We start from the raw sequence: 10,960 nt of genomic DNA on the forward strand, positions 1-10,960 counted from the left end.
GAAGGAAAATAAGTCAATAGATGTTTCAGAACTGTTATCCTCGATACAACGTTTTGGTTAAAGTTGTTAAAAGTTAGTTTTAGATATCTCTTTACTGATTTCTGATCAAATATAATTTTGTTGGAAACTATACTTTTTATGCAAAGTATTTTCCCCCTTTTACAATGAAGTGCAGTATAAAACTCGTAAGGAAAACACGAAGTGTTTGGAATTTAAAGCTTTGAGACATCATGTTCTAATAGTTATGCCATCTCTTTCATTTATAGAGATTTCTTTTTCTGGGTGAAGTACATTAAATTCTTTAAAAGAACTATGGAAACCTGAAATGTTTTCCCTGTGAAAAGTGATTCTTGAATACTAATGTGAGAGAGAAATATATTAGTTTTGTCAGCTTTGGAGAATCTGAGCCCAAATACTTGAAAATTTGATTTCTTAAATATTTTACGCATATTTACACACACTATGCATATATATGAATATATTCAAAACATATACAGCACTTACTTAACTATGCCTATAGATCCCCTCCTAGTATGACTGAGCTTAACCTTGGAGAGATCTAATAAGTCTCATGTGTGGAATATAAGATCTTGACCCATTTTCATGGTTTCACTTCATCTTCTACTCAGATGAGCATTAGCCACCAGGCCATGGGTCTCAAAGAATGTACTCATAGCTTGTTTCCTCCTGGAAGAGCTGAAAGGAAAGCGGACCTTTTGAGGCTGAAAACAAGGAGGCATTCTGATTGTGGTGGAGTTCTTCTGAATCAGAGGCTGGGAGTCTTAGTGGGACAGTGAGAAGATGGCCTAAGATTAAAAGAGACAAAATTAAGACCAGGACATTCGATACAGACGCAACGTCTTTCTTTGGTCCAAGAGTTGGGAACTCACGCATTGCTCGTTTACTGAGGAAGGGGGCAGGTGCTCATATTCAGATGAGCATGGGAAACAGGCACAGATGTGAGACTTTTTTTTTTTAAATATATTTATTTTTGGCTGCGTTGGGTCTTCATTGCTGCGCACAGGCTTTCTCTAGTTGCGGTGAGCAGGGGCCACTCCTCGTTGCGGTGCGCGGGCCTCTCACTGCGGTGGCTTCTCCCGTTGCGGAGCATGGGCTCTAGGCGTGCGGGCCTCAGTAGTTGTGGCTCGTGGGCTCTAGAGCACAGGCTCAGTAGATGTGGCACACAGGCCCAGCTGCTCCATGGCACGTGGGATCCTCCCGGACCAGGGCTCGAACCTGTGTCCCCTGCATTGGCAGGTGGACTCTCAACCACTGCGCCACCAGGGAACCCCAGACATGAGACTTTTGTCAGATGAGGGCATGAGTTACATGCCGAGAAACACTCCACTAGATGGAAGTTTAGTAACCCCCTCTCCCGCGTGTGGGCCAAGTCTTGGTGGGGCAAAAATTTCAAACATTGCCTGTGACAGCCATGACACCAACTATACTTAGTTTCTTTCTCGTTTTATTAGATTTCCCAACCTATTCAAAAGAGGAAGCACTGGTTGGACCTACATTTGGCGTGTGCAGCAAATGCTTGTTTTTGCTGAGGAAACTGTTCCCATGGCTATGGTTAGGTCTCCGGTTTTGCAGAACAATCCTTCCCAAATTGGTGATGGCTGCCCGAGGTTGTTAGCACACAATCAGCATCAGGACTGTGGTCCCAGCCAGTGGGCATGGTTGGGGAACGCTTGGTGTTAATGAGGTCAAGTTAATGGGACTGGAGGACTTTGAGTCAGGGAGAGACCCAAGAGATTATCAAAGAAAATGGTGTTCAATTATTTTTAAAACAAGATCTTATACAGAACTCCAAATTGGCTCCTGGAAAAGACACTCTTATGGGAAAAGAATTTCAGGGTCTAGGTAATTTGTATTGGCAGGAACCGGGACAGGATTTGTGGAAATGTATTCCAGGTGCCAGACTAAGAAAGATAAAATACATGATTGGATTGCGGTGACTTTGTTCATGCAGGTGTCCTCTCACGGGACTCAGGGTTCACTGGAGCCACGGGGAATGGCTCCTAGTTCCCTTGATTGGCTTCCATGAGGTGCAGATATTGGACATTCCCTGACATTCTCTGGAACTGAGCTGTTCAACTTAAATAGTATGTGAACCACAAATGTGAGCCACTATGTAATTTAAAATTTTTCTATAGCTACCATTTTTTTAAAAAGGTACAGAGTAACAGGTGAAATTTAATTAAACTCAGTATATTGAAAACATTATCACTTCAACTTCTAGTCAGCATAAAAAATAATTAATGGGATATTATGCATTCTTTTTTCACACTAAGTCTGAAATTTGGTGTGTATTTTACACTTATAGCCCATCTTAATTAGGGCTAGCCACATTTCAAGTGTTCAACAGTCAGAAATAAATAAATAAAGAGAAAGAATAAAGCACTTATCCTACCTTGCTATGTTAACTGTACTTCAAGGTAAATAAACAGTTGATTAAAAAAATCTTTTTATACAAAAAGATTCCAGCTACTAATTGAAGAAGGAATGATAGATATCACCATTTTGCAACCTAAAGTGAAATAATAGATCAAGGTGATGATTATTAATGGCTAAAAAAAACTGATAAGTGAAAAGCTGAGGGGGACCATTATAATGGATTGATCAGGCTGACAACACCTGAACCCTGATTAATTGTATCACAGTTTACTATGTGTCTCTTATAACACAATCCAGAAAGTATTCTTACCAAAAAAGCCACAAATACGTGCAGGTTAAATAATATGCTACTAAACATCCAATGGATCACTGAAGAAATCAAAGAAGAAATTTAAAAAATACCTGGAGATAAATGAAGATAAAAACATGACAATCCAAAATCTATGGGACGCAGCAAAAGCAGTTCCAAGAGGGAAGTTTAGAGCAATACAAGCCTACCTCAGGAACCATGAAAAATCTCACACAAGCAACCTAACCTTACACCTAAAGGAATTAGAAAAAAAAAGAAAAAACAAACGCTAAAGTTAGTAAAAGGAAAGAAATAATAAAGATCAGAGCAGAAATAAATGAAATAGAGACTAAAAAAACAATAGAAAAGATCAATAAAACTAAGAGCTGGTTCCTTGAAAGGATAAAAAAAATTGATAAACCTGGAGTCAGACTCATCAAGAAAAAGAGAGGGCCCAAATAAATAAAATCAGAAATGATAAAGGAAAAGTTACAACCAACACCATAGAATTACAAAGGATCATTAGATATTACGATGAACAACTACATGCAATAAAATGGACAACATAGAAGAAAAGGATGAATTCCTAGAAGTGTACAATCTCCCAAGAGTAAATCAGGAAGAAATAGAAAATATGAACAGACCAATTCCCACTAATGAAATTGAATCAGTAATTTTAAAAAGCTCCCAACAAACAGTCTTGGATCAGACAGCTTCACAGGTGAATTCTACCAGATATTTAAAGAAGAGTTAACACTTATCCTTCTCAAACTATTCCAAAAATTTGCAGAGGAAGGAACAAATCTGAACACATTCTACAAGGGCAGCATCACCCTGATACCAAAACCAGACAAAGACACTACAGAAAAGAATTACAGGCCAATATCACTGATAAACATAGATACAAAAGTCCTCCACAAAATATTAACAAACAAAATTCAACAATACATTAAAAGGATCATACACCATGATCAAGTGGGATTTATCCCAGGGATGCAAGGATGGTTCAATATCCACGAATCAATCGGTGTGATACACTGCATTAACAAATTTAAGAATAAAGATCCTGTGCTCAGACTTCTCTGGTGGTCCAGAGAATACTCCGCGCTTCCAATGCAGGGGGCATGGGTTTGACCCCTGGTCAGGGAAGTTCGGCATGCCGCATGGCACGCACCCCGTGCCCCCGAGAAAAAGATCCTGTGTCATCTCAACAGATGCAGAGAGAGCTTTTGACAAAATTCAACATCCATTTGTGAAAAACTCTCAACAAAGTGGGTATAGACAGAATATACCTCAACATAATAAAGGTCATATGTAACAAGCCCACAGCTAACATCATCTCAACAGTGAAAAGATGAAAACATTTCCTCTACAATCAGGAACAAGACAAGAATGCCCACTCTTGCCACTTTTATTCAACATAGTACTGGCAGTCCTAGCCACAGCAATCAGACAAGAAAAAGAAATAAAAGGAATTCAAATTGGAAAGGAAGAAGTAAAACTGTCACTGTTTGTAGATGACATGATACATAGAAAATCCTCAATATGCCACCAAAAAACTACTAGAGCTCATCAATGAATTCAGTAAAGTTTCAGGATACAAAATCAATATGCAGAAATCTGTTGCATTGCTATACACAACAATGAACTATCAGAAAGAGAAATTAAGAAAACACCCCACTTGCAACTGCATCTAAAAGAATAAAATACCTCAGAATAAATCTAACTAAGGACATAAAAGACTTGTACTCAGTAAAGTGTAAGACACTGATGAAAAAAAATTGAAGATGACACAGAGGAAACGATATACCTACCTCATGGATTGGAAGAATTAATATTGTTAAAATGATCATACTACCCAAGACAATCTACAGATTCAGTGCAATCCCTAACAAAAGATCAATGGCATTTTTCACAAAATTAGAACAAATAATTCTAAAGTTTGTATGGAAACAAAAAGACCCTGAATAGCCAAAACAATCTTAAGAAAGAAGAAGAAAGCTGGAGGTATCACGCTCCCTGATTTCAAAGCTACAGTAATCAAAACAGTATGGTACTGGCACAAAAAGAGACACATAGATCAATGGAACAGAATAGAGAGCCCAGAAATGAACCCACACTTATCTGGGCAATTAATCTATGACAAAGGAAGCAAGAATATACAATGGGGAAAAGACAGCCTCTTCAATAAATGGTGCTGGGAAAACTGGACAGCTACATGCAAAAGAATCAAACTGGACTACTCTCTCACACCATGCACAAAATACATTCAAAACGGATTAAAGACTTAAATGTTAATACCTGAAACCATAAAACTTCTAGAAGAAACCATAAGCAGTATGCTCTTTGACATTGGTCTTAGTAAATTTTTTTGGTTATGTCTCATCAGGTAAGGGAAACAATAGCAAAAATAAACAAATGGTTCTACATCAAACTAAAAAGCTTTTGCACAGTGAAGGAAACTATCAACAAAACAAAAAGCCTGCCTACTGAGTCAGACAAGATACTTGTAAATGATATATCTGATTGAGGTTAATATGCAAAATATACAAAGAATATATTTGTATATATAATACTCATACAACTCAACATCAAAAAATAAACCACCCAATTAAAAAATGGGCAGAGGACCTGAATAAACATTTTTCAAAGAAAACATACAGATTGCAAACAGGCACATGAGAAGATGCTCAACATCACTAATCACTGGAGAAAGGCAAATCAAAACCACAATGAGATAATGCCTCACAGATGTCAGAACAGGTATTATCAAAAAGACAACAAAAAACACGTGTTAGTGAGGATGTGGAGAAAAGGGAACCCTCCTGCACTGTTGGTGGGAATGTAAATTGATGCAGCCCCTACGGAGAACAGTATGAGGGCTCCTAAAAAAATTAACAACAGAACCACCATATGATCCATCAATTCCACTCCTGGATATTTATCTGAATAAAATGAAAATACTAATTCAAAAAGATATATGCACCCCTGTGTTCATTGAAGCATTATTTACAATAGCCGAGATATGGAAGCAACCTAAGCGCCCACTGATAGACAAATGGATAAAGAAGATGTGATATATACAAGATACATACATTAGAATTTTACTCAGCAATAAAAAAGAATGAAATCTTGCCATTTGTGACAACATGGATGGACCTATAGAATATTATGCTAAGTGAAATAAGTCAGACACGGGGAGGTGGGTAGGGATATGAGAGAAATAGGTGAGGGAGTTTAGGAGGTACAAACTTTCAGTTACAAAATAAATGAGTCACAGGTATGAAGTGTACAGTGTGGGGAATATAGTCAATAATAATTTGATATATTTAGATGGTGACAGATGGTAACCCGACTTATCGTGGTGATCACTTTGAAATGTAGAGAAATATTGAATCACTGTGTTGTACACCAGGAACTAACATAGTATTGTATACCAATAAAACTTCAATAACAAACTCATAGAAAAAGAGATCAGATTTGTGGTTATCAAAGGTGGGGTGGGGTAGGGGAACTGGATGAAGGCTGTCAAAAGGCACAAACTTCCAGTTACAAGACAGGTAAGTACTAGGGATGAGATGTGCAATGTGACAGATGCATTTAACTATTTAACATACACTGTGGGTTAACGTATGAAAGTCATTAAGAGAGTAAACCCTAAGAGTTCTCATCACAGGAGAAATTGTTCTCTCTTATTTTGTATGTATATGAGATGACCGATGCTCACTAAACTCACACTAAGGGACTGGTGTTCATCTTTTCAGGTGTGATAATGCATGTGATTGTGTTTTTTAAAACAGTCCTTATCTTGGAGATACATCCTAACATATTTATGGATGAATAATATGCTGGGGTTTGCTTCAAGATAACTCAGTGAGTGTACAGGTATGGGGAGAAAGCACATGGGGGTAGAGCTAGGCACGAGTGGCCGTGAATTGATGTGCTGAAGTGGAATGATGGTATGTGGGAGTTTGTTATACTAAACTCTTTAGTTTTAAGTATGTTTAACCTTTTCCACAACAGAAGAGACTTCCCTGGTAGTCCAGTGGTTAAGACCTCGCCTTCTAATGCAGGGGTTGGGGTTCAATCCATGGTCAGGGAGCTAAGATCCCACCTGCCTCACGGCCAAACATAAAACAGAAGCAATACTGTAACAAATTCAATAAAGACTTTTAAAATGGTCCACATCCAAAAAATCTTAAAAAAAACTTTCCATAACAGAAAAGTTTTCCGGAATCAGAAATGCATTGTTAAAGGAAGCATAGACATCCTTGAGAAGTTCTGTGAGATAGAGGACGAAAGGAAAATGGCATATGGAAATGAGCTCCCTGCTTTGAATTGAAAAAAATGGGATCCCAAAAGGGAAACACTTGCCAGTGACATGGTTGACAACATTTATCTAACAGACCATGAGGACAGACAGCCCATCAAAGTGTTTTGACCAACAGGATCCCAGGGGGTAGCTGATCTATCATGGGGTCCCTGGAAATAAATACAAGGGCAACCCAATAAGGTGTTACTTTCATCAGAAAACAGTCCAGGTCTGGTAGGCAGAGATTTGACTCCAGTTGCCGTGGTGAAGCGTCAGAGCCCCTGATACAGAATCCAGACCCAAGCCTGATCACAGGCAGACCAGAGCCTCTTGACCAAGGAGCAGGCTGGGCCCCTTTGAGGAATCCCTGCAATGTGGCCACACGTGTACACTATAAAGTTTCCTTCAGGCCTCTTCAGAGGGACCTGTGGCCCTTTAACAGGGTGCAAGGAAAAACCTCGGACTCTACAGAAGTGCCAGCTCTGGCTGCTGCAAAGCGCTCGGGTCCAGGTGCGATCTCAGCTGCAGATGGGTGGACGAAGCCTGCGCGCACTGACCGCTGACAGCGTGGCCGTGTGAGCTGCTCCCCACTCTCCTGCCCTGGGGCTTTCGTACAACCGGGGGTACTTACCTGCTCTGCACACAGAAGCCTGCCCAGAAGTAGAGGTGGTGGGGAAGTTGACACCCCTGGGGCAAACTTCAACCAATGGGGTCTGAGAGTCAGGGGACGAATATCTGACACCTGTCATTCGGTGAGCCCACCCGTAAGGGCACTCCTCGTCTCCAGGCGGGTGGAGCCCTGGATGTCTGCAGGGAGCCAGCTCGATGATGACGACGACGACGTGCTGGCTCCTCCTCTCTCCCTGCCCCCTCTCCCTGCTCCCTCCCTCCTGCTTTCTGAGATCAACTACCCCAAAATTACCTGTACCCAAGGCCCCACCTCAGTTTTGTTGTGGGAGCAACTCAGATAAGAAATTGTATCCTCACTGACGTGGATCTCTGGGGCCTCCACAGGCCATCACGGTCCCCCAGCCAGAGTGGGGATTACAGAGGCCAGGCGGTAAAACCTGAGCCCCAGTCCCTCACAGCACAGGTCCAGCGAGTATGCAGACAATTTCCGAATGCTCAGTCAGAATGGGGAAGCCAGCAAGTCGCAGAATATCCAGGTCAACTCCCTGATCCACAAAGTACAAACCAGGATGGGAAGGAAGGGCGGAGCGAAGGCGTGTGGAACTGTCCCCACCCCACGCCCGGCCGGGGCGGGGGTGGTCATTACAGAGACTGGCTGGAGAAAGGCGACATCTGTGAGCTCTGGGCTTCAGGGATTCTCAAGGACCCACGTCCTTTTCTGTGCAAAGGAGTCTGTGCCGAAGAACGTGTGTCTCTGCATGGATTTTCCCCAGTAGTGCACTCAGCCATTTGAGTTTCGGGGCCACCCTCCAAAATGCCAGATGGGGGGAGGGGGGAACTTCCCTGGCGGCCCAGTGGTTAAGACTCCACCTTCTGATGCAGGGGGTGCGGGTTCGATCCCTGGTCTCCCTGGTCGGGGAGCTAAGATCCCACATGCCTCGGGGGCCAAAAAACCAAAAACATAAAACAGAAGCAATATTGTAACAAATTCAATAAAGACTTTAAAAAATGGTCCAAAAAGCCAGAGGGCTCTAGTAACTGCAAACAGACATGACCTCACCAAATGCCACGGTTGTTGTTGCTTTCCCCACTGCCAAACAGGGAAAATGCCTGTTTTTATAGCAGCTTCCTGAAATATGCCTGGTCAACCAACGAAGCAATTAATCACCTGTTACAGGCAGGACGAAAAGGATGCAGCTTATTCTACCTCTCCCCACGTGGTACTGTTTTCTCACTTTTATTCAGATACTTGAGGAACACACAGGCGGCTGGGGAAGGTAAACTAAGAATATCTGTGTTTTCTGCACCTGCTCCAGGAGTAAAACATACTTGCTCGTTTACAGGAAATGTTACTCATCCCACTCCTAGAGGCCTCCCAAGATGGTAATTTAACTTTACAAATGTAATGACAATTTGAGCATTCATGCTCAGCCCCTTATATCATAGGAAACTTCAAGGCTGAAACAAGAATTGTTCTATTCTTCTAGCATAAGCTAGTTCAAACGTCTCATCACAATCATTAGCTTTAGTTCATTAGCTTTAGGCTAGTGAGCAACTTCAGCCAGCAGAAAAAAAAAGTCTCAAGATTTTTCTTCTCCAGAAAAGCACCTCTCCTGTGCTTATGTTCATCTAAGCATTTGCACTTGCCAAGGACTGTGATAGATGTTAACAGTGTTAGCGACCCATCTTTTAACAAAATAATATTCTTCCATGAAGGAACTCTGTGTGAAGTGCTGCTCTGAGATCGTGTTCCCTGGAAACAGATTTTGAGACAGAGGATCTCGTGTAGGCTTACTGGGAATACTCTTAGGAGGTACACCCACGAGGAAGTGAGGAAAGCAGGGCTGGGGGAGGAAAGAGCTGACCACCATGTGTTTGTAATTGAGGCCTCAGGCAAGCCTGCGGGAGCTGCCTGCTGGAGTTGGTCCAAATTGAGGCAAGGCCTGGGGCCTGGGACTCTGTCTCCCTGCATTGGACAGAAAATGGCTGAGGGCCACCCACTGGGATGGGATGCAAGCTTGAGCAGGGCAGTTTCCTGCAGCAGAGAGCAAGTCCCAGGGAGGGATGTGGCTATGAGCCATCAGGAGCTGACACCCCGCCATCGGGGGAAGGCAGCCCTGGCGCAGAGGGAGGGAGCTGGAGAAACGCCGAGGTGCCCGCCGCAGCCCACTCCTTACGCTCCAGGGTTCATCTCAGTAAGCTCTTCCCAGCCAAGGTTCAGCCCCCTCCCCCACTGCAGCTGGTCTCCAGGCTTCACGGCTGCTCCTCTTCATACGTCTCCTCCACTACTATTCTTCGTCCCCTGAACCTCTGCTTGCACCTCTGTTGACCTGGATGTCAGAGGTAGCCCGCCAGATAAACCCTCATCCCTGAAGGACTGATCCACTGGTCACCAAGCTCTTTCCAAGCCATGCCAGCTACATCTATCTCTTTACACTTAAAAGCAGACACACAGCCCGACCCTGTGACTCTCTTATTAGTTCTCACCATCAAATCTGCGTGCAGTCTTTTCCCATTACAGATACATATAGTACCACAGGATGTGCCGAGTCTCCAGGCCCAAGCAGAAGGACCTCTGGTGGAGCCCTTTCCTGCTCTTGGCCCCAAGAAAAGCTTTCCTTTTAGTGGCGAGAAGTGCATCCATTTTCCTTCACATTAGAAGGAATGTCCTGGCATGTCCCAGACCACTGAATCCCAGCATCTTTACTTCACCCTGCAGATGCCTGAATCTTCAAATGGCTTATTCCCACCCTTTGTAGGATACGTATTCACCACGGGCTTTAACACTCTGCATCAAAACAGCAGACCAACGTGAGGTTCTGATGAATGCCTAGAACTGCAGTCCTCAAACATCTTGGTCTCAGGCCCCCCATACATTCTTCAAAATTGTGGATTACACCAAAGAGCTTTTGTTTACGTGGGTAATATCTATTTATATTTGGTGGAATATAAATTTAAATGGAGATTTTAAAATATTTTTGTGTATTAATTCATTAAAATAAAAGAATAAACCCATTAAATGTTTACATAAATGATGTCTTTATGAAAAGAATTATATTTTCCAAAACAAAAAAATTATGAGTGGCACTGTTTAACATTTTTGCAGATCTTTTCAAGACAGCTGGAATCACATATCTGTTTCTGCATTCCATCTGTTGTGGTATGTTATTTTGGTTTAAGTTTATAAGGAAAATTCAGGCTCATACAAATATATAGCTGAAAAATAGAGTATACTAATAGTCTTTTCAGACAATTATAGATATTTTTCTGTGATGGTACATCAAAACTCATTAAGTGGTAGTTTATTAAAGGTTTATTGCAATGTGGACTCT

Source organism: Balaenoptera physalus (genome assembly GCF_965194825.1).
Source record: "Balaenoptera physalus genome assembly, chromosome: 8".
Classification (NCBI taxonomy): Eukaryota; Metazoa; Chordata; class Mammalia; order Artiodactyla; family Balaenopteridae; genus Balaenoptera; species Balaenoptera physalus.